This window comes from Camelus dromedarius, chromosome 18 (genome assembly GCF_036321535.1).
Source record: "Camelus dromedarius isolate mCamDro1 chromosome 18, mCamDro1.pat, whole genome shotgun sequence".
In the NCBI taxonomy this organism is placed as follows: Eukaryota; Metazoa; Chordata; class Mammalia; order Artiodactyla; family Camelidae; genus Camelus; species Camelus dromedarius.
Window position 1 is genome coordinate 24,980,698 of NC_087453.1, and position 24,155 is coordinate 25,004,852.

General features: G+C 52.2%; 1 protein-coding gene and 1 pseudogene across 4 annotated transcripts in view; one reads left to right on the forward strand and one right to left on the reverse strand.

The window, feature by feature from the left end:
* Positions 1-6,376: 6,376 nt before the first annotated feature.
* The window catches only part of SMOX (spermine oxidase), a 41,598-nt gene continuing 23,819 nt past the window's right edge, over positions 6,377-24,155 (forward strand). For 2 of the 4 annotated variants that reach the window (XM_064475854.1, XM_031434196.2), the window contains exon 1: positions 6,425-6,591. The gene's annotated coding sequence lies outside the window, so the exon portion shown is untranslated. Of the gene's footprint in view, positions 6,592-24,155 lie in introns of all 4 variants that reach the window. The other 2 variants (XM_031434195.2, XM_031434194.2) reach the window with 2 other exon arrangements.
* LOC116147409 (large ribosomal subunit protein eL21-like) lies at positions 14,222-14,704 on the reverse strand (annotated as a pseudogene).

Sequence of the window (24,155 nt, forward strand, 5' to 3'; positions counted from 1 at the left end):
ACTTCTTGTGCAAAAGGAAGGGAGCCCTGGAGATGGTTTATCCTTGAGGATTTCTGCGACAGGCTAGAGCCTGAGCAGGGCCTGCAGGAGGGTAGGGGGGCCTCCGTGAGAGGAGGGGCAGGAGGTCACAAGTAGCGGGGAGGGGTCTGGCCCAAGGCAGGGGAACTTGGTGAGTTGGGGCACTGAGCAGCTGGTGGAAATACAGCAGCCCAAGACCCTGGATTCGATAGTGCCTGCATGGCTGGCTCTGGTTTTCTTCTCTGTCTCCTTCACTCCCTCTCTCTGTCCATCTTTGTTTTTCTCTAGTCACCTCCTCCCCTCTCTCCTACAATACAGGGAGTAGCGAAGGCTCCCCTCCCCGTGGTTTGAGGGTTTTCCTCCCAGTTTAGATGGTGACTGGCATCTGCTTATGGAGGCAGCAATCAACCCATCCTGTTTACTAGTCGCTGACACAGTAGGTTGTGGTCAGCAAGGCTGTCTGCCACAGCTCCCCCAGGGTGAGGTGGGGGCCAGGATGCTGACACACACAGGGACACTCACTCAGCCACCACCAGGTCAGTCTGCCCCACTGGAGTAAGGAGGTCCTAGGCTGTCCTGCTCTGATGTCTGGGATGTTGTGGGACAGTCAGCTGGGCCGAGGTCACCTCCTCTGCTGCTGACGTCGATGGCCCAGCATGCTTGGCACGGACTCAGGGCTCAGGAAAGCTCTTCTGACTGAAGCTGAATGCACAGGGCACAGTTCCTCGGAGGGCTGGGGAGGTCTCAGAAGCAAGAAGGGTGGCCCCGAAGGGGGATAATGGTAGCAGGCATCTTGCTCAGAGCTTCCATTTCTACATGAGGAGTTAGGACCAGAGAAGGCAAAAACCTTGGAGAATGGGTCAGCCTTAACCATGCCCCCCTCTCAGCTCTCCTTCTCCCAGACTAGTTCACATGATTTGAGACATACATCTGAGTTGGTTTTTCTTGGTTTCTCCAGATCCTGTGCAGTGGCTACTATTCAGGGTTAGGCTGGAGATGGACAAGGTTTCCAGGGGTTCGTGGTGTGAGTGGGGAGGCTGAGGGGTATGGCTAGACGTGTGGGGGATGGATGGTGGTGGACATGCAGAAGAACCAAAGCCAAGAGGATGATGTGATTTTCCAGGCATTTACCTAGGACCCGACTTCTAAGCTCTGGGTACAAGCAGACAAAGATGCTCAAAGGAAAAAGCAAGGAACAAATAAAACCCACGTAAGCCAAGAGTTTAGGTGGATGCCCTTCAATTCTTTGAGGGGTATTTTGGAATTCCTGGGGTCATTTGGAGTTTGCCAGGGTCTGCCTCTGGGCCTGACTGCACACCAGCTGTTGACGGCGAAGCACCAGCTAGACCTGGGTTCGGGCGCTCCACTCTGTCACTCGGTCCTCTGCCACTGGGGCCCAGGCTTCCACCAGGAAATGATTCATTATCTGAAATTCAGATTGAGCTGTGTATCCTATATTTTTATTTGCTAAATCTGGCAACTCTTCTGAGCCCTCCAAAAGTCAGCCCCCATCTCTAACCTGAGTAGCAGACCCTGAATTACTTTGAAGACTGGGATTTTATCTTAAAAACTCACGTAAAGTTTATCTCTGTATTTCTATCTTGCTTTGATATAAAACAGGTAGAAAGCAAACATTTTCCAGTTATTTACACCCGATTGTGAACTAGTTATGACCTGTTCATCTCGATGGCTAACCTTCCACGTGGACAGAAGGAGGCCCCTGGGCTGCACGTGGTGCCCTGGGGGTGTTTGCACCGGGCACCAGTGCACAAGGAAAGGAAGAGCGGGACGGTGAGACTTCCACAAGGTCACATTTGTTCATTTTAAAGGACTTCATTTTTGTCTTCCCATTTTGCCTTTTTGATAGGTGTTTAATTTTCTCTTCTTTCACAAAATGGGAATCATTTTAGTTAAGAAAATTTAAATTCCCTTAATTGGCAAAATAAAGGGTATCCCTTTAGAACTTTATGAACTCCCATCCCTTCTAGAACTTTATAAACTGCCCCATGGAAGAGATTGCTGGCTGTTCACCAAAAATCACGTTCCTACCTTTTCTGGGCTCCCAGCTAGAACACATTTCCCAGCCTCCCCTGTAGTTAGGCTTGACTGTGTGACTCATTTTGGCCAATGGTATGTGAGTAGAAGTCATGACATTTTTCAAGCTAAGGCACTTGGCTTTGTGCAGATGATTACAAGTGTCTAACTGTTGCTGGAGGCACAAATTGGAATGAGCCTAGATTCCTGAATCACTATGTGGAGGAAGGTCATCGTGAAATGGGAACATTTCTTTATCATGTGGGTAAGATATGAATTTCTATTATGTTCAAACCATTGTATTATTGGGTTTCTTTTACAGCAGTCAACATTACTGTTACTAACACATTTCTTAAAGCCCTTCTTCAAGGGCTCTGTTCTCCGTGATAGGGTGTGGAAGTGCTTTGTAAACTGTGAAGTGCTCCACACACGTGAAGTCTGACTGTGAGTAATGCTTTACTAATGCTTCAACACGAAACGGAGTCTAAGTCAGCGATACTGATATGACTGATGCTAATAATGACTGACATCTAGAGGAGGCCTGAGGCTTTAGATATCAGTTTTCACATCCTTTAGTCTTAAATTTTTGCCACAGCCCTGAGAGCAGGCTTTTTAACATTACCCCCATTTTAAGGATAACAATTAACAGATACACACTACTGTATATAAAATAGATAAACAACAAGGACCTACTGTGTAGCACAGGGAACTATAGTCAATATCCTATGATAACCTATAATGGAAAAGAAATTTTCCATATTGGAAGAAGAATTTATATATATAACTGAATCACTTTGCTGTACACCTGCAACATTGTAAATCAACTATACGTCAATTTAAAAAATGATGGATTATAAAAGGGAGTTCAAAGACTTGCTCAAGGCCTCACAGCTGGTCAGGTGCCTGAGCTTGACCTTCTTCCCCTTGTTTTTCTGGGAGAAAACAATGAGGAGCTGTCTTAGCTCCAGTCCACTTTGCACCAGTCAGGCTCCAAATCCTCCCCTGAGGGGATAGAAAAACAGGTTATACCCAAGGCTGATGCTGGTGGCTTGATTTGTAAGGAATGTTTAAAGTTCCAGGCCCTACTTTAAACTGCCTAGCTCAGGAATCTGTTCTTGAATGTAAGAGAGAGGTATTTCTTGGGGCTTCTGTTTTGTGGTAGATTATCTGCAAAGATGGCTGCCAAGGATTCCTTCTAGTCCTGTATGCACATTTGTTATGGGTTGAATTTATGTCCCTCCCAATAGATATCTTGGATATACTGGAGATATATTGGAGTCCTAGACCACAGTACCTTCTTAAAATGTGACCCTATTTGGAGACAGGGTCTTTACAGAGGTAATCAAGTTAAAATAAAGTCAGCAGGGTGGGCCCTAATCCATTGGTGTCTTTGTAAGGGAGAATTTGGGCACAAAGATAGGGACATACACACAGAGAGAACTCATGTGAAGATAAAAGGATGAAGGCAGAGATTGGAGTGATGCATCAAGGAACACTAAAGGTTGCCAGCAAACCATCAAAGCCAGCAGAGAAAAATAGAACAGATTCTCTTTCCCTTGCAGAAGGAACCAACCCTGCTGACACCTTGATCTCAAATTTCTGAGATCATAGTTCAGACCTCCAGAACCATGAGAAAATACATTTTTGTTGATTAAGCCACCCAGTTCGTGGGACTTTGTTGCAGCAGCCGTAGCAAACTAATATAATACCCCATTCCTCCTGTCAAGAGGTAGCAGTCAGTTTATCCTCCCTTTGAATCTGAGCTTGCTTTGTGACTTTTTTTAACCAACAGAATGTGGCAGAAATAATGAATTGGCAATTCTGGGCCTAGGTCTTAAGATGCCTAGCAGCTTCCATTTTCACCCTCTGGGAAGCCAGGCTGCCATGTTGTTAGGATATCCTGCTGGAGAAGTCATATGGAGAGAGGAGACATTTGGATTGCTTCAGCTCCAGACAAGTTTCCAATTGAGGTCCCTAGTCAACATCGAATGCAACAGAAAAACTATTTAGCTGAGCCCAGTGAACCCAAAGAATTGTAAGAAAGAAATCACTGTTGTTTTAAGCCACTAATTTTGGGGGGATGGTTTGTTATGCAGCAGTAGACAATTGAACTGTGCACCTTCATTTTTTTGGCAGGTACTCCAGCACATCTGCCATTGTTACTCCTAAAGCCAGATGCCTTCAGTACCATTCTCTTGAATGGATTCTGGGTGATGTTTGTCTCCGGACATTGCTCACTTCCACATGAAAATCTGCAGTAGTGTGTATGGTTGGCAGGAGCTGGATAATGCCAGGAGATTGAGAAAGAGTGTTTCTGGCTTTGAAGTAGGAGGTGCAGGATTTGTGAGATGGAAAGTTTCCCAAACATAGACATATGTTCAAAAGGTACCTCTGAAATGTAATGAGGGTCTTCAACAACAGCCAATATTTTTTGTGAAACTACCATGTGCCTGGTACACAGTTTTGGGTTTATTCACCTTCTAATGATAAACAGTGCCCTGGCATCACCCTTCTTCACTCTCTATCCCTATGGTCTAGATGGGATCAACTCCAGAGTTGGGCTTGTGCTGCAGGCCCCAACAACGATATGCGACCCAGTCAGAGCCAATTTGGTGTAATGCTGGCTTTTTGCTGGGAAAGCTGAAAGAATTGAGGACTTGGGCTGAGAAGATGGAGCCTAGAGCTGCTGGTAGCCATCTTGCCACTGCAAAGAACAGAGATGAGAGATGAGGAGAGGAAGACCAATTCTTAATGATATTTTTTAAGTCTCTTGGTACCAGGTCAGTAATACCATTGGAGTCTTCTGTTACATCAGCATGTACATTTCCTATTTGCTTACACCAAGTCAATTGAAGTGGTTTCCCATCATTTGTAATCTGTTAAATCCATCTCAATCTTGTTTAAAACAAGTCTTTGGAGTAGGGACGATTTTCCAGATGAAGAAACTGAAACAGAGGCATTAAGTGACTTCCTCAAGGCCACATGGAGCCAGAATTCAAACCCAAGAAAGCGAATCCTGAGAACCCACTCATATACATTCTGCTCTTCTTGGTGACAGGGAGGAATTCACAGAGGAGGGTGTGACATTTAACCTGACATTTAACTCCAAGGGGGCACAGGGGTTTGTCAGGAAAGAGAAGAAAGGCTTCTAAGTGGAGGGACTAGCTTGGGCAATGACAAAGTCTTTGAAGAAATCTCACGTGAAATTCACCTTGTTCCTGACCTGCAGACTCTACTCAGATGGGTCCCTCTTTCAGGAGAGCATCAAACTCCATTTCCACAGGAACACTTCTGCCCTCCTGGTCTCTGGACCCTTGTGGACCTATACTCTGCACTGGGGCCTGGTAGGTCCCTTGTGGGGTCCAGGTTAGGTGGGGCACCCTCCCCAGTTCAAAGGGCAGTTCAGGCAGTGGCCCAGCTTCCACGGAAGGCTTGCACTCCTTGGACTGGGTCTCTGTCAGCCCCAAGAGGCCCTGGAGATGCTCATAGGGTTAATGAGAATGAAATTGTCAGAGACCACCCACCCACTCATCCGTCCATCCAGCCACCCACCGCTTGAGGTAGGACGATGAAAAACAACCAGAGAGCAGAATCTCAAATAGAAAACGAATAAGCCAATAACTTCCAAATCTTTGATTTTTTTTTTAAGGAAAAAAAGTCACTTTCATACTAACAGTTGCTTGGGTTTTTATTAATTGAGGATGAGGCAGTGGGTACCAGTGATGGATGTCTTCTTACAGAGGTCACCTCTGCTCAAAGCCATGCACTGTGAAAGGACAGGCTCCAGCGATCTGAATACCCTCAGGTCCCCGTAGTCCTTGGCAGTTGAAGCTTCGCGATTGATGCGCGGAGGTCTGGGAGAGGGTGGCGGCGGCGGCGGCGGGGTGTGGCAGGGTGTTTCGGAGAGAATGAGATTGGAGATGGCTCTGCGGGACGAGCCCTCTGACCCAACTGAGGTCCAGTGGAGGGTCTGCGGCAGTGAAGGGAGCTCCGGGAGGAGAGAGGGGCGGCCCTTCTCTTCGACAGAAGGGTTCCGAGCGCTGCAGGTAAACTGAGCCTCGCGTCCTAGCTCTGCTTGTCGCCTGGCAGGCAGCTTCGGCTCTAGGGAGGGCAGGGCTGGACTGCGGGGGGCAGCTACTTTTCTTCTGGGGACAGGTGGGGACGTTTGGAGCCCAGCTTGAGGAGGGGTTGTGGGGCCCAGGTAGGGAGCGCTGGGCCCGGGTTCGGAGGCGGGGACACCGAGGTTCTCCGCCAGGGCGGCCTGCAGCCTCTCGCCCCCGGCGGGACGGGCTCGGGGAGGAGCTCGGCGCGTCCCCGCCCCGAGGCGGAGCGAGGGCCGGGCCTGAGCGGACTGGGCGGGGTGGGCCGGGGACGCGAGGCGGAGCGGGGCCCCACACAGGCCGCGGCGGCTGGCTCCGGCCCCTACGGTCCCGGCGGCGGCTGGAGGAGGAAGCCAGGCGGCGGAGAAGGGGAGACGGTGGAGGCCGAGGCTGGGGCCCCGCTCGCCGCAAACTCACTTCCCCGGCTCAGCAGGGAAAGGTACCGCGCGCCCGCTCTCCGACCCCCGGCCCCTGGCCCCATCTCGGGTTCCGGCTGCGGCTGCGGCGGCCGCCGCCGCCGCCGGGGGAGGGTGAGGGGCCGGGAGCGGCCCCGAGGGCTCGGCCGGCCCGGGGCTCCGGCAGCCCGCGCGGCGGGAATGCTAGGGCGGGAGGTGGGCGCCGCGCCCCCTCGCTCGCCTCAGGGGAGGCGGCGGTCAGCCGGGTGGCGGTGGTCCCGGCGGGGAGGCGGCGCGGGGGGTGAAGGGCAGGCGGGACCGGAGGCTGCTTGCGGCAGGGCAGCGCCGGGGCGCCCGGCGGGCGCGCTCGGTGGGCGCAGACAAAGCTGGGCGCCGACGCCCCGCGACGACTCGGGCGGCCCAGAGGGTGGGCACTGGGGAGAGCAGAGAAGCGCCGGGGCGCCGGCCGGGACACCGGGAGAGGCTGGGCCGCCCTCCTAGAGGGCGTCCAGGTGGTCTCCTCGGGGGCTGGGGTCCCTGGGCTAGGTGGGGAGCAGCTCTCTCTAAAGGGCCAACTAGGGGCTCGCGGGCTGCGCTGGGCTTGGGAGAGCCAGGCTCGGAAAGGGGTAGGGAATGTGGAGTGCTCGCTTTGGGGGAGGGGCTCAGAGAAGCCACTGCCCTGGGGTGAGGGCTGGGGCGGGGGCTGGGGCTCTGGTAGAGCGGGTGCGGGACCTGGGGACCCCCTCGGAGCTTGCACCGGGAAGGGGCATAGCCTGATGAGATAAGTGCCGTAGCTGGCACCTGTGGCGAGATGTGCCCACAGGTTGGTTGCAGAACCTGCCAGTGGTAGCACATCCCGTGTCAGTCCGGGGAGGGGTGGCGGTAACTTGTCCGTGTTTGCAGCAAGCAGCAAAAGGACGGGTGTCTGGAGGGTCATTGGAATAGGCGGAATGGAGGGGTGGGTAAGCGTATATCTGGAAGTATGTGTAGTGAGGGCCCCCCCATCTGCATTTTGTATCTTTGCCCGCCCCCCCCCCCCCCCCCCGTCTCCCTTTCCTCTTGTTAGGGAGAAAGAAGCATCCCAGTGCTGCCAGAGGCTCGTGTCTCCACTAGGGTTCCGAATTGGGCTGCCCCTGTCCCGGGGTCTTCAGTTACTCCCCCTCTCTCCAGTGTTGAAAGGGGCTGCTTTCCACCTGGATCCTTCACAACAGTGGAAGAACATACTTTGGCACCCCCCGCCACACACACACACACACACACACACACACACACACACACATTTTATGGCCTCCTGTTTTGCCTTCATCCCTCCTTCTCTCCCAGTTACAAATCCACTTCTCTTAACAGCAAAACTTCTCCAGAGAGCTGTCTGTACCTGCGGTCCCTGTGGTTCTTTAGCCCATTTGACCTGGCTTTGGTCCCACCACTTCACTGAAACCGCCCCAGTAAAGGTCTCCAGTGATTTACACACCCCCACAAGCAGGTCTTCCTTGACCTCTCTTGGTCTTGATCACCCTCTCCAACATCCTCTCTTGGCTTCTCCTGGTTTTCTTCCTTACCCACCCCTCCCTCTTCCCCCCAAAGTGCTTTCTTAGTCGTCTTTAAGGACAACTCCTTCACTCAACTCTAAATGTTGGAGGATCCCTGGGCTCTGTCCTCAGCCCCCTCCTCTCTCCTGACTCCCTTCTGTTTACATACCCCTCAAACTCTCATTTTTTCTTATAGTTTTTAAAATCAAGCATTCATTTACAAACACACAGATCTTAAATGTACATCATTTTCATTCTCATGAATTAAAGTAGCAAATTTTATCTCTGGCCCCAGCCTCTCTATCCAACTACCAATCTGACAATTTATGATGTCCTGGATATCTCATAGGTATGAAAAAATTTAATATGTATGAAACAGAACCCTGACTGCACTCCCCAAACCTGACCCTCCACAGGCCTTCCCATCTCAGTAAAGGGCCCATTACTCACCCACCTTTAATGACAGGAAACCAGGTGGCATCCTCTCCTCCCTTTTCCTCCCTCTCCATATCTAGACAACAGCAAGTCCTTTTGGTTCTTTCTGCCAGATCTATCTCAGGCCTATTCATGCTCTTGACTCCACTGCTACTGCCCTAGGCCTAGCCAGTTTTGTGTCTTGCCTGAATGCTGTAGTAACTTCTGCCTGCTTTCCCCAAGTCTGCAATTGTCTCCTGGAATCCATTTTCACAGAGCAACAAGAACAATTTAGAAACATACTGATTCATCTCATTCCTCTAAGATCCACAGTAGCTCCCTATGGCATTTGAAATAAAATTTCAAAGGATTCCCCTGGCCTTTCAGACCCTTCATGATCTGGCCACCACTGACCGCCCTCAGCCTTATCCTGACAACTGTCCCCTTTGCATTTTTTCTGACAGCCACACCTGAATCATTTCTGTTCCTTGAACACCTAAGCTTTTTCCTGCCCCATGGCCTTTGTCTGTGCTGTCTTCTCTGCCTAGAATTACCCTGGAATTTGCCTGGAATTTTACACTGTTCTTCTAGGGTTTTCTACTGGGCTGCCTCTGCTACTTCTTATTTTTCAGATCTCAACTTAAATACGCCTTCCTCAGATGCCTTCCCAGTGTTGATAGAAGCTCATCCTTCCCTGTAATTTACATCATAGCAGCTGGTTTACTTTCTTCATTACGTTTCTCACAGTTCATAACCATTTGTTGCAGTTTTCTGTTTACTTCTGACTTCTCAGGTCCTGGAACCTTGACTGAATTGCCCACTGCAGCATCTGGAGCATCTAGCTTGGTGCCTGGCATGTAGCGGATACTCAGGAAATCTGCTGGGAAGGTCAGGGCAGCTCAGGAGTCCCCTTTAAACTTCAGGTGGTCCCAAGGATTTTTATGTTCTCTCCACAAAAGGAGTTGAGCAAATCACTGCAAGAATCTGAGGGGGCCAGTGGGATGTGAGAAAGGGAAGTGGTTCAAAGGTAGGCCTGTATGCCTAGTGGGAGGTTGGATGGATCTAAGGGGTGTAGAGTTACTGTGAGCCACTGTGGGTTGGGGATAAATGATTTCCTTTGCTCTCTTTGGTGGAAATCCAGACTGGGTCAACAGAAGGGTGTGTGCATGCATGTGTGTGCGAGCGTGTGTCTTCTAACTCAGGAGATAGTGGTGGCCTGGGCAGCCAGGGATTTATTTCACACCACCCTCTTGGGGACTGCTGGGTGCCCAGCCCTTGAGGCAGGAAATTGAAGTGGAAGAAGCAGCTGGGGTTGGGGGGCTCTCTGTAGACCCTTGTCTTTCCACCCACAGCTCTCCTCTTGGCACAGAGGAGCCAGCTGAGAATTGAGTTGTGTGGCTAGGGCTCTCAGATGGAGGGCTGAGAGATGGGGAACCTCAGATCTAGGCCCTGGACAGGGGAACCTAGTAACATTTTGAGGTGATCACTGGGACTGGGGGCTGGGGCTTCAGATTAGGGCTGAGCTGGCAAGCCTGGGAAAGGCTTTGAGCTGGGATAGATGGGAGCACAGAGGGGATCCTGGGTGGGGAAGTCAGGCAGAGACCAAGAGGCTGGGCCGGGGCCCTGGTACACTTACTGGGTGCTAGGCAGTATTCTAAGGACTTTGCAAATATTAACTCCTTTAATCCTCTTAGCAGCTCTATAAGGTAGATCTTAGTCCCATTTTACAGATAGGAAGACTGTGGCACAGTTGTAACAGTTCAGTAGTGACAGAGCAAGGATTTGAATCCAGGTAGCCTGGATACAGAACCCATGCTCTGAACCACTCTACTGTCACCTCTCTCATGCCTCTCAGATATGCATCAGTTGAAGTTTTTCTTTTTTTGTTGATTTTTTGGTTTTTTGGGGGTGGGGTGGGGTGGGTGAGTAGTAATTGGGTCTATTTATTTATTTTTAGTGGAGGTACTGGGGATTGAGCCCAGGACCTCATGCATGCTAAGCATGCACTCTACCACTTCAGCTGCACCCTCCCCACTCCACGAAGTTTTTCTAACAGTGTTTTTTCCTGACTCCCAGAGGTGCCTGGCCTTGGGGCTGGAGAGGTGGGAAAGAAGTCCCACCCTCTGAGGTAGAAGGAGTCCTCACTCAGAGTGGTCAGCTGAGTCTCCCTGCTTTATGCCCAGCATTTTTTTCCAGGAGGGGTTCCAAGCCCAGCCACATAGTTGGGAGTTATGCACACTGTGATTTTTGGGGAGCTGGGGAGGTCATCTGCTTCTGGTACAAAAATAGCTCCCTGCTTGAGATGCCACCATTAGAACATCACCCCTTTGCCCCGTTGCTCTCTCCATCTGCCTCTGGAGAGTGCAGTGAAGTCAGGTAGGAGCTCTGCAGATTAACTGGCTTGTTTTGGGTTCCATCTAGGATGTTGTGAGGTGGAGCTTCAGACTTGGCCTTGGGAAACCTTGTTGGGGGTCTGAGTAGGGCTGGGTCCAATGTGGGAGTACAGCCAGGGCTAGAGATGGGGAGACAGAGTAATGGGAGCAGAAAAGAGCTTAATCCACTTCAGTATTGGCCCTGTCCTTATCTCTTTTCGTCTTTCTGTAAAATGAGATTAGAGAGATTTTTTTTCTTTGCTCCCCAGAGGCTGTGGAAGCCAGGAGCTCCTGAGATTCCCTGCTTGGATACCTTCTTGCAGACCTCATGTAAAGGAATGAGGATGTCACATGGGATGCCAGTTTGTAGGAACTGGGCCAGGAAGGAGGGAGAAGGAAGGAGGGTGTGGCAGCCCTGTCCTTTGAGGCTTTCCTGTTTGGTCATGAGGACGCCGCTGGGCAGGTGACTTGGTCTCCCAGGCTGACTGGCCTAGAGAGGGTCTGATGACCACACAGGGATGGAGTCTCTTTGCTCCAAATTCTGACCCCAGGGTTTAGGGGATCTGTGTATCTATATCAGCAGATCCTGCCAGCCTCCCAAAAAACAGGGAGGTAGACTCAGTGGCATTCTTTTCTGCATTTTGGGAAACTGAGCAAGCTCGTTGCTGCTAGAAGCTCACTAGGCCCATGGTTCTAGGGAGTGTGCCTTCTCTGGCAGGGAATATGCTGGAAGCTTGTCCACACTGCCTGAGTCCTAGTCTGCTGAGTTGAGGTGATGGCTGTGGCAGAGCCTGAGGCCAGCGGGTTAGGGCTAAGGGTGGACTTCCCAACAGATGGACTCCGGACCTTGTTACCTGTGTTTGGCACCTGGCATCTTCTATGCCCCACCCAGGTGCTTGGAGCCAGTGGGAACACAGGACAGGGTCCTCACTCACCAGGAAATAAGAGTGAGCCATGCCAGGTGTGATTTAATGAGGTGTAATTCAGACCAGCTTCTTGGAGGAAGTGGTGCCTTTAGAGGGCCCTGAAGTCCTGGGCCACTTGGCTGACAGAGGAGAGGATGGCGTTCCTGAGGTAGAGGGGGAGCCCAAGGCTGGAGAAGTTGGTTGAAGCCTTGGCTGCCAAGCCACTGAGTCTAGGCTTGATTCACTAGGCCCTGGGGAGCCATCAAAGGTTATAGGCCATGGGTGCAATGACTTGATTAGAACAGTGATCTATAAAATTACTTCCCAAACCCTACCAGACACGTGGGTCGTCTGGGCAGCTTGTTAAAGTTCAGGTTCTAATTCAGCAGATCTGGGGTGGAGTCTGAGACCCTGCATTTCTAAGAGGCTTCTGGGTGGTGTAATGCTGCCAGGCCATGGGTCGTCTTTGCTTAGTGAGGACTGAAGCTGGGGACCACGGCCCAGGTCAGGTGAGACCCGGAACAGGTAAAGGGGACCATCCTGGCTCCTTTGGACTGTGTTGGGGGAGGGGGAGGGACAGAGGGTGTGTGTGGAGGGTGTGGGATGCAGGGGCTACTCTGCTGGGGAGTGGGGCTGAGTGAAGGGCCTCTGGGGACTTGGGTCTCAGGCTAGGAACACAGGCCTGATTTTTACAGTGCCCTACTGTGAGGAGCTCCCAAAACGATGACAGAGTGTCTTAGGCGACTGCCCCAGGGCAGGGTGACATGCAGGCGCACGTAGGGCATCTTATCTTTCCCCGCAGCCCAGCCCGGCCCTGTGGGTAGCCAATCTGGGGTGAGCACTCTTCCTCCAGCCAGGGTGGGGCCAAGGAGATTGGGGAAACAGCTAACTCCAGCCCTAGACATGCCATCTTCTCCTGAAAGCCCCTGAAGTCTCCTCATGCTGAGCCGTCAACCCCAGCGAGCATCCTTTACTCCAGCCTGGCCTGCCTGAGGCCCTGTGGCCGCCCTGATGGTTGCATGAGCTGCTGTTGGGACCTTAGCCCACTCGGGCCGCCTCCCCAGTGCACCGGGAAGTGGGGAGGCCTGGATGCTTCTCTCCGCTCTGCCCTCAGCTGGGCCACTACAGGCAAGTGTCTGTTCTGCTCCGAGGCCTCAGTTTCCTGCACATTGAGGGAGTCAATCCCCTCCCTGGGGACCAGGGCTCCGGAGAGTTGCAGGGTGTATTGGGTGGAGCACTGCATCTTCCCAGAATGGCAGTATAATATATTTCAATTTAGGTTGACTATTAAAACTCATGTGCTAATGATGGAGTGGGAGGAGCAGTTTGCCCAGAAGAGCTTGAGTTAGGGATCTCCCAAGGCCCCTTGCTTGCTGGGCTCTGCTTGGCCTAAAGGGTGGTATCTGAGGGCACTGGTCAAATGAGGTCCCTCGAGCCTAGCAGGAGGGTAGACAGTCACCTCGCTCAAAGAAAGGTGGGAAGGGCAGATGGTAAAAGGAGAGGTTCTGCTGCTCTGGGCAGTGCCAAGAGGGGCTTTCAGGCTGAGCTCCCAAAATGTCACACATACCTTCTAAAAGGATACCCCTGCCCGCCCCCACCATTGATGCCTGCCCATGTGCTCTATGGTGTGCCAGGCTGTCCTGAGGAAGTAGGAGGGGGTGGCATTTCTCAAAGACTGTTCTGAGAAACCTCAAGCATTCAGGGGTCAAACGAGGGTAGAAACGGAAATTCCACTCCACTGCCCTGTGAGAGATTCAGAATACTAAGAGAATTAAAGGCTCTGACAAGTCCTGTAGAAAAAGAAACGTGTTTCCTAAACTGATTTGACCATGAAAAAAAAATTTTTTTGGAGGACTTCCTAATAATGTCCCACTGACCAATAAAATACATGATGGGAAGGGTGCTGCTCCATGAGAGACCACACATATGGGTGATGGATGGGCCCAGAAGAACAGGGAGGGAAGGAAGAATGGACCGATAGCTTTCTGAGGCAGGCAGACTTGGTGGGACAGGTACGATTTGGATTGTGGAAGAAAAGGGCACTGCAGGGGGAGGGATGACCTGGAGGAGACTGGGGCCCAGAACCAGCCCTGGGTTCTAGTTCTTTGCTTCACTGGGTGGGTGGGGAAGGGACGCAGCAGTAGCCAGGCCTGGGTCTTTGACATTCTGGGGGGGACCTCCCATCCCACCCTTCCCTACATCTTCTTGCTCTGTAAGTTCTCTCCCAGCCTTGTTCCTCAGACAGCCGGGTTGTGATCCCTGGGCAAGAAGCTTAAAACAAACAAACAAACCAAAACCCCAAAAAACCTTCTCTGTGCCTCAGTTTCCTCATTTGTACTGTGGGGGTAATGTTACCTCCTTCAGAGGGTGGTTGTGACACTCATATTCCTGTTAGCTGCTCTTTTTTTTTTTTTTTTTTTTAGCAGTCCAGGTCTTTTATTTTCTTTACACCCCTCATGCCATGAAATCACAGGGAACGGGTCCCAACAGCTCAGGCTCCTTTGCATTGGTTCTCAGGTTAGTGGGCTTCTCTGGGTGGAGCCGGCTGGCGCTTCAGCTGAACCCAGGTACCTTTCTCTTTGGCTTCCTTCTTTTTCTGATCATTTTCCTCACTCGTTTCAGAAAGCTGTCTCAGCTCTTAGAGTGCTTGATATGGTCAACACGTGCATTAATTCTCTTGGCAAGAATCTTGCCCTTAACTTGTTTGTTTACAATAATGCCAACAGCGCGCTGGGTAACATTGTAGACTCTTCCAGTTTTGCCATGGTAACATTTGTGGGGCATTCCTTTTTGAACAGTACCTGTTCCCTTGATGTCTGCAGTATCACCTTTCTTGTAGATGTGCATGTATGTGGCCAAAGGAACAACTCCATGTCTCCTAGAAGGCCTGGAGAACGTGTAGCGGGTGCCCCTCCTCTTTCCCTCTGTGTTGGTCATTTTGGCAAATTACTTAAAGATGGTCTGTTAACAGGCCCAAAAGGCCTGTGAGCTGCTCTTAATGTGATTGACATGGCTGTAGGCAGTGTCTCCAAGAGGGACCCAGGGAAGGGGACAGTTGTCAGGGACAGTTGAGAGGCACAAAGGCCTGCAGAGAGCATGTAAAGCTTAGGGTGGGGTCCTGGTTAGAACAGAGGAATGATCAGAGTGAGGACTGGCTTCCTGGAGGAGAGGCCAGCAGGGTGGGGAGATTTGGGCAGAGTGAGATTTCAAGGGCTACCCTCAGCCCTGTGGGCCTAGTCTGGGGATGGGAGTCAGAGGGTCTGGTTTGGTGTGTGTAGGAGATAAAGGAACTGAGGGCAGGGAGGAGGTGTTGGGGACCTGCCTTCATTCGTTAGGCCACTGGGAGCCATTGAAGGTTTTTGAGCAGGGCAGTGGTTTGATCAGAGCAGTGCTTTAGTGAGAAAAGTGGCAGGGATGTGATGGTGGGTCGGGGGCACAGGACCCCCACATTGGGCTTCCTCACAGCATAGCTGTGCCCTTGCACGTCTCAAAGCATGGGGAGGGGTTGGATGGTTCATATTACCCTCAGATTATTGGAGCTCTGAGTCATTTTCCCAAAAGGTTAAGAAATCTCATCCTTGTCGCCTTCCCGGAAGGGGTGTCTAACATGCAGGAGGGGAGAGTCCCAGGACCCCTGCTTCCCCTACATCCTCTGTGGCTGAGAGAGAAGGTCACTGAAGCCACCCTGCCTTGCCCCTTGCCGCATCTCATTTCCTCCGAGGTGTGAGGACTCTTTGTTCAGATGCTCAGGTGGGGGCGATGGGTGTGGCATTTCAGACAGCGACCCAGAAGTTGCTGTCATGGTGCAGGGTAGGGTGGACAGGCTGACGCGGTGACAGCGGTCCTCGGGGGGGGGGGGGGTCCTGGCAGGGGATGCTCAGTGAGCTTTCTTAGCCAGCACAGCTACACTCTCATCTTCCTTCACCCCCGTTTCTTTCTTCCACAAGTGGACAGGAGCCCAGGACTTTTCCTGCTCTCTCTAAATCAGGGGTCAGGAGGATGGAGGAGGAAGGAAAGCCTTTGGGTTCAGCCAGACTACAGTGCCCTGGCTGTGGGGGAAGGTGGGTGAGTAAGTTCAGCACCCCTGCCCCTCAGTGCAGGTTCCTTTCTCCTCTAGCTGCTTCTTGGTCTGGGGAGGGTGTTAAGGGAGGTGTGATTTAAGACCAGAAGCAGCACTTGGAAATGCGTTGTAATTTATTAGGAAACAGAACAAAGAACCCAGCCGCCCTCTGCCAATCTGTGCGAGACCCTGGGAGACCTGGAGTTCCTGTCCTCGCCACGTGGCCCACAAGGGAACACTGGCAGTGCTAGCAAATGGCATGACTGCGTCTCAAACCCAGGTTCTAGGACTTCTGGTTGGATGCCCTTTTGTCAAGTCACAGACTCCTCAGAGCCTGGTCTCCGGACCTTCAGCTGTGACTTCCTACCCACAATCAGACCTCCCCAGACCAGCCCAGACCAGCCCCCCCAAACTCCTGACCCCAGGGAGGAGGGGCCGAAGGGTCCTCCTTGTGGTCTGACAAATATCTAGACCTTGAGTCAGCAACATTTTAAGATGACTCAAGCAGAAGACACTCAGGACCACCAATGGGCAAACATTCTTAGGAAAGATTTTTAAATGAGTCCTTTAGTTGTTAAATACACAGATCCTTTTTATTCTCTTTTATTTTGGAAAATTAACTTAAGAAATCACATACAATAAATGTAAAACTTTTGAGTTAATCTGAAAAAGTAGATCAAGAAAAGATAATGAACCTAATTCATTTCTTGGTTTTAAAAAAAGAGTGACGCCTGAGCCTTAGTATCTTCCTGAGTGTGTATCGGAGCGCCTTACATTAGGTGGCAGGTGTGGGCCCTCTCCTCACCTCACTTTCCTCCTCTGTAGAAGGGGGTGGATTTTGACATGAGGATTAACCAAAATATTCTATGTGAAATGCTTAGCATTGCTGTCTGGGCCTCAGAGGTACTCAGTGAAAAATACAGACAATGATGATAGAATTAAAAGAAGACATTTCTTTGTTTCCCCCCCAATTGACGTAGACTTGATTTACAATGTTGTGTTAAGAACAGACATTTCTTGATTCCAAAAGCTGGTGAGTTATTAAGTCTCTCTTTGAACTCAACAAAAGAGCTTGAAGAATGTGTTTATTGTCCGATCTCAGCGTCTTAACTCCGTAGGCGTTTTATGGGTTAAATCACGGGGCCCACGTGTGCGTTTTGAAATGAGCACCACGGGCTTTCAGGCCTGGTCTCAGCTCTTTCTGCGGCCGGCAGCTGGTGGCGGGTGGTGTCCTGCTTCAGGGCTGAACTTTATGGAGCGCCCCTTACGGGGTGATCCTGTGTTAGGAGAGCGTGTGGAGGACTTGTTAGGAGAGTACAGTTAAACCACCTCAGAGGTACCAGGAGGGGAAACTCTTGGGCCAGAGAGAGGACTGTTGAGAGGGAATTAGGATTGAGTTGCTCTTAGAATTTTTATCTGTGCTGCCAAAAGCCACTAGACCACTATCTCTGTCCCAGTTTATGGAGGATGAAACCAAGAGCAAAGGGCTGTTGTCTGGCAAGCCTGAAGCCAGCCCCCATGGGAGCAGGGAGACTAGGGTGGCCCCCAGCCCACCTAACACCCTGGCCAGGAGGCAGGTAGCCTCCCGGTGGCAGCCCCAAGTTCTGGCAGTGTAGCTGGGGTGAGCCGCCAGGCCTGGGGACGCCTCCTGCTAGCCCCGAGTGCCTGGCACAATGTGTGCAGTGTCAGTGTGTGGGGAGGGGTGGGACAGAAGTGCCAAGAGGAGGGCAGTCCTCAGGCCTGCTGTCCCGGGAGGCCAAGGGAGGGCCCGAGAGGCGGGCGAGCACTAGTAGAGAGGTGAGCTGAGCCTTGTCCAGCCCGGCTCTGCTGCTCACTCTGTCCGGGGGTCCTCATCACACCTGTGAGCCTTTCAAAGCCTGTCTCCTCATCTGCCAAGTGGGCATCAGGGGGTGTGGGGGAATTAAGCGATGCCATGAATGGAGAATGCCCAGCTTGGGGCCTGGCACATGAAGAGCTCAATAAATAGAGATTTGCTCTGGGGTTTATTTTATCTGGTGGCTGGATTTGGGGGGGTGTTTTCTTTCTTCCATGTTGTGATCATGCATGACACCTGTGCTGTGTGATAAACCACGCTGAGGCAGGTAGAGATGAGTGAGTGTGTTGGGGGGTGGTGAGCAGAGGAGAGGGACCTTTGCAGGAAGAGTTTACAGTGGAGGGGACCCCCTTCCCACAAATGCTGCCTGGACCCGGCAAGCCTTGGGTAGCCCAGCTCTGCCATCGGGCCTGCGGCCTGTCCTTGTGGGCCAGGAGGACAGGTCCTGGACTGGGCAGAGTGGGGACCCCACCCGTGGCTCAGGAGAGAGGACTGGCCTGCAGGAGACCCCCCTCCTTCCAGGGGCTGGAGCCGAAGCACAGACGGGCTTTGTGCAGAGTCACGAGGGGCCGGCGAGGGGGAACTGTGCCCGGGCTGAGCTGTCTCACAAGCCTCAGTTCTTGTCCGTGGTTTTGAAAGAGTCAGTGGAAAGTGCTGACTGGGCTGTCCTCCGTCACCCCAGAACTGAGAGGCTGCGGCTCCTGGCAGGGAGAGGGGAGAAGCCCCGCTGGGAGGCCACCTCCTCATCTGCCAGCTTCAAGTGCCCGTCTGCAGAATGAGTGGATGTCCGCGTGGTGACACTAACCCAGGTCGGGGCTGGACAGGGCCGAGCCTGCAGGTGATGCCTGGGGCAGCAGGGCTGGCGGAGGGCCCTGGGCTGTGTGTCTGGGGGCCTGCTCGGCCCTGTGATGAGGGGCGGCCTGGAGGAGTGGTCCCAACTCTGGTGATAGCCCCAAGGAGAGAACTGGCCTCTGGTATCAGGCCACTGAGGGCCCTCCTCTTGCCTGTAGGTCCTGCACCAAATTTCTTGTCTTTCCTACCTCAGAGGCTTGTTGTGAAAGGGAAGGGAGGTGACCAGTTGACACAGAACTTGTAAGTCTGGTCCTGGTGTCATGACTGGTCACCGAGTCATCCTGACCTATCCTTGCCCTCTCCCCAACATCCGTCATTCAGCAAATGCCAAGGCGGTCACCACAGCACTTCACCCTCTGGTGCCCTCCTGCCTGTTACTTCCTCTGCTCCAGTATCACCTCATCACAGAAGCTTCCCTGACACACAGCAGAGCCTCTCCCTTCACCTGCTTTGCTTTGTGGCACCTGCCAGCCCTGACCTGTTAGATCCTCGAGGGGGAGGCTTCTGACCGTTTCTGCATCTTGTGTACCCGGCACACCGTGGCACTCACTGAACTTCCGTTGTTGTTGTTCTGGTTGTTTTTATTGTGGTAAAATACACATAACATAAAATTTCTCATTTTGACCATTTTAAAGCATACAGCTCAGTGGTATTAAATACATTCACATTGTCGTGCAGCCATCACCACCGTCCATCTTCAGAACTTTATTTCATCTTCCCAAACTGAAACTCTGTGCCCTTTAAACACTATCTCCTCATTTCTCCCTCTCCCCTGCCCCTGGCAACCACCATTCTACTTTTCGTCTCATAAATTTGACTACTCTAGGACCCTCCTAGAAGTGGAATAATACAGTATTTGTCCTTCTGTGACTGGCTTATTTCCCTTAGCATCATGTCTTGTAGGTTCATCCATGTGTCAGAATTTCCTTCCTTTTTCCAGGCCGAATAATATTCCATTGTATGCATGGACCACATTTTGTCTATTCATCCGGCGATGGACACTTGAGTGGCTTCCACCTTTTGGCTATTGTAAATAATGCTGCTGTGAATGTGAGGGAAGCTGTTTCCTAAGGGAGACAAAACACAGATGTCTCTGAAAGCTTCTAAGTGGGAGCCTAGGACCTGTTAGAGAACAGAGCAGGTTTGATGGCAACACTCATTTTGCAGATGAGGAAACAGTCTTCCCCAAGATTACCCATCCCTGTACCCTGGGTCCTCTCTAGGGGAATGGTCCCCATGGGTGGAGAGGTTGGACCTCTCTGGCCTGAGGTACATTTCAGATGTTCAATGCCGAGTGCTTTGGGAGTTGAGCAGCCGCTGGGGAGGGAGACCCTCAGCCTAAGCTGAGTGGTAGGGAGTGGACCTTGGGTACTGCCTGACTTGCTGCTCTCTCTGCCTCCTCTGGTCCTGCACAGGCAGACCCCCGATGTTCTGGGCTGACGTGGAATCTGCATTTGCAGTCTGCTCTAGAGCAGCGATTCTCAGCCTTGGCTATACGTTAGCATCATGTGAGGTCCTTAAAAAAAATCCATGCTCGAACCCCACCCTAAAGAGTGATTTAGATGACCCGGTCTCAGGGCTTGGTATTGGTCTTTTAAAAAAAATCTCTAGGCAAGTCTAATGCACAGGCTGGGAGGGAGTTCCTGTCTCCTGGGCCTTGTAAACTGTAGGGCTGGTCCAGGCTCTCTGCTCACTCTTCCCCAGCCCTGAATTTCAGAAAAGTTTACCCGGGTGTCTCTACCCCAAGGGGTCTCTGAGAAGAGAAAATTGCTGACAGTATTAGTTACCTATTGCTGTGTAACAAACTACTCCAAAACTTAGTAGCTTAAAATGGCAACGAACAGTTATCCTCCATTTTTGTGGGTGAGGAATTTGGAAGCGGTTTAGTTGTTTCTGGCTGGAGGTCTCTCGGGAGGTTGCAGTCAAGAAGCTGAGCTGTAGTCATCAGAAGGCTTGCCCGGGGCTGGTGGATTTGCTTCCAGAGCGCGTCAGTCACAGCCACATGCTTGGCGAGATGGTTTGGCTGATGGGAGGGCTCAGTCCCTTGCCTCTCTATGGGTTTGCTTGAGTGTCCTCACAACATGGTGAGTGGCCTCCCCTCTAGTATGCTGACTAAGAGAACAAAGTGGAAGCCACAATGTGAATATGACCTAGTTTTGGAAGTCACTCCATGCTTCTACCATATCCTGTTGGTTACACAGGCCAGCTTTGGCGGGGGCATACTAAAGCGTGAGAACACTAAGGCGTGAGAACTAGGAGAGGCGAGGATCAGCGAGGGCCATCTTGGAGGTTGCTGACCTGTGGCTGCACTTGGGGCCTCACAGACCTTTCCTGGAAGGGTCAAGTACCCCCAGTAAGTAGGGTGGCCCTTCTCTGACTCGTCCATTCCTCCCTGTCATCAGACCGTAGCAGTGTCACTGAGGGGGGGTGTGGTTTTCTCTGAGGCCTGCAGGTCTTGCTCCAGAGTCATCATGCAGTAGGGTCTGTGAGCTCTCTACTGGCTGGATTCCCCATCCCCACTCATGTCTGGTGTCCTGGCCCAGCTCTCTCTCTGATGACCCTACTAGCGTGCAGACTTGGGCCTGTAGTACAACTAGCGTAAGAACCATTGCTGCTACATGCCTGGCTCTGGGCTAAGCATTTTGCATGTCACACTCAACCCTGTGAGGCAGGGGCTCTTTATCCCCATTCTAAGGATGAGGAACTGAGGCTCAGGTCACTCATCTAAAAACTAGTGGAGACTCAACCACTGGTATTCAAAAACAAGGGCCTCTTTGAAAACCATGGTGCTAGAAGGTATTCCCAAAGGAGCAGACTATTTACCAAGCTGAGTCATCAATTGAAACATAAGGGGGTGTGTGTGTGTGTGAAAGAGAGAGAGAGAGAGAGAGATCAGAAGAAAGGTGTATTTTCATGGGGTTCCCCAAGGGCCATGGTGACTTGGGTGCCTCAGAACAGGGCTGGTATTTTGGTCTTGAAGCTGGTTTTCTCTCTCTAGATGCAGCCCTTCCCAGGGTAGTGAGTGTCTGTGAACACCATCTCCCATTAGCCCTCCCTGCCCACAGCCTGATTTGGTGTCACCAAGGGCATTCTTGTGCCAGTGTACTCACTGGCGTGGTAACCAGCTCTGTGGTCTCTTACACTTCTGCGGTTGATAACTCCCTTGAGGGGGTTCAGAGTTGGGGTGTCAGATTCTTCTCAGAGGGAGGTGTACCAGGCTATACGGTCTCATCCTAAGGGGTACTAAAGGGAGCCACAGTGAAACCTGTACCTTTAGGACTTTGTTGGGGATGCAGGAAGCTGGTTAATAGGGTCTGGGGTCAGGACTTACCTCATTCAGGATAGGGGTGATTGTTCCCATTTTACAGATGGGGAAACTGAAGCTCAAGTGCTAATAGACTCACCCAAGGCAGCACTGGGTAGGGACACAGGCTGCTGCCTGGGCAGTGTCATGTTCTCCAGGAGTGGCAGTCATGGTGTCAGACCCCTGAACTCTCTCTGGGCTGGGGCAGCGTGGGCTTTGCCTGCCTCTGGAAGATCTGGGATCTAAGGGGAAGAATGTGGGCCCTGGTAGAGAGGTGACCTGCAGTTAAGACCTCTGTGTGCAGACCCAGACAGTGATGGGAAACGGGGTGTACATAGATCAGAGAGGGAAGCTGGTGGTGCTGGCCCAGATTTTGAAAGGTTTCATAGATGTTTAGATGATCAGCACCTGATCTGATCGATTGTCAGAGTGTGATCTGCTCAATTCTTTTTGCTGAAGGTGGGTGAGATCCCTAGGGTGGAGTTTGGGGTAAAGCCCTTTCAGTGTGAGTATGGGGGCTGGAAAGCAGCCCTGGGCTCTGCCCTGGCCCGTCTCCACCCTGTTTCTCTCTCCGGCTGCACAGTCATCAAGGCTGCCTACTGAGCTTTCTGCCCATTGGAAAGACCCTGCCCTTTCTCTGACTTCTCTCCATGCTTTCTTTCCCTCCTCCACCCCCTCAGGTAGTCTCCAATGTCTGTCTTTGCAGGCAGCTATAAGCTGGGGTCCTGGGACAATTCCCTTGGGTCTGTCCCACCTTGCAGAGCATCAAGAGAAACAAGCCAGCTGGAGTGCTCACCTCCCCAGGACTGCCTTCCCCTCCTGCCTGCCAGTGCCTGTATGCACCGTGCCTTTGGCTCTGACTCCCCCAAAACACTGAGTCTTGGGCTGCCCCTCTCCATGCAACTCAGGCTCCCCACTTCTCTTCTGAAAAGGCTTACAAAGCCTTTTAAATTGTGCTTTTAGGGACTTTACGCATCTGGTTGCAGGAAAGAGATATAAGTAATAAAGACATTGTGCTTGGAGAAAAGTCTAAGTACCAGGAAGGAAGATGGGGCCCCTGGAACCCCTTCCCCATGGTGGCCTGTGAGGGTGGGGGGCTCTGCAGAATAAGGCCCCCACACATCGTCTCTTTTGTTGAGCTTGGGGTTGGCTGACGGCTACTGTTTCTGATGCCTCCCCTACCCCCCTAGTGCAAGATGGGCAGGATGGTCAGGCTGAGTCAGGGTTGGGGGTCAGTCAAACATAGGCTGTGGGATAGTCTGATTGATGTCAAGATCAAGGTCCAATCTGATATTAGGGTTGGGGCCAAGGCTGAGTCTGAGCTCAGGTGAAGATGGCTTCTTTTACAGGTGAATGGAGCTCCAGGCCCTAGGAGAAGTGGTTCCTTTCTCTGTCCTAGTCTCTGGCGATTGTCCTCCCTTTCCCTCCCTCTTTGAGGTGGCCCTGGAAGGTGGCCACACCTTTTCCCTGTGCTATCATTTAATTCTCCCAGCAGTCCCACCAGGTAGCTATACTTATCCCCATTTTTGCAGATGAGAAAGCTTAAAGACTAAAGGAGGCAGGCAGTTGAGCATCAGGCGCAGGGCTTAGACAAGTATGTCCAGGAGGCGGGGTACAGATGTGGTGTCCCTGGGGTGAGTTCAGAGGTGTTGGCCAGGTGGGGCCCAGAGAAGGGAAGACACTGGTCTGGGGTCACCAGCCAAGAGAGAGACTGACCTGGGGCCGGAACCCTGGTCTCTGGGCTCCCAGGCCAGTATTCTCTCCTCACCCTGAGCCTTCTGGGCCCCCAAGCTGCCCCTGCCCTGTCCCCCCGCCCGTGGCTGGCCAGGCCTGCCTCAGCAATCCTGGTCTTCACTTCCTGGCTAGCTGGCCTGGGTGAGGAGGGCTGCGGAGGGTCTGGCTGGGCGGGGTTCAGGCTCTGTCCCTCCCTGGGGTTGAGGGGTAGGAGGAGCCTCACGGGCAGACACAGAGCCCCTTTGTCTGGGCCACTGTGCAAAGCAGCTGGTCTGGGATTTCTGGGCATCTTTTACATTTGAAGAATAATTGCATTGTCTGGGGGGCCCTCTAGAATCCAAATCCCTCCCCAGAACTGCCCGGCAGTCAGAGAGATTCCCCAGGGCCAGCACCCCAGCCCTCCCCACCCACCCCCGAACTCCTGTTAGAAGCCTGCGGAAGAGAGGGATTCCTCCCGGGAAACAGGATGGGCCGCTGCCCTAGGGAGGAGAGACTTGTGGGCCCCAAGTTTGGCTGGGGAAGGTGCAGGTGGCCCCCAGAGCCCTGGAGAGGGCTCACATGAGCCAACGCGTGGCTTAGAAGAGGAGAGAAGCCTGCTTATTGG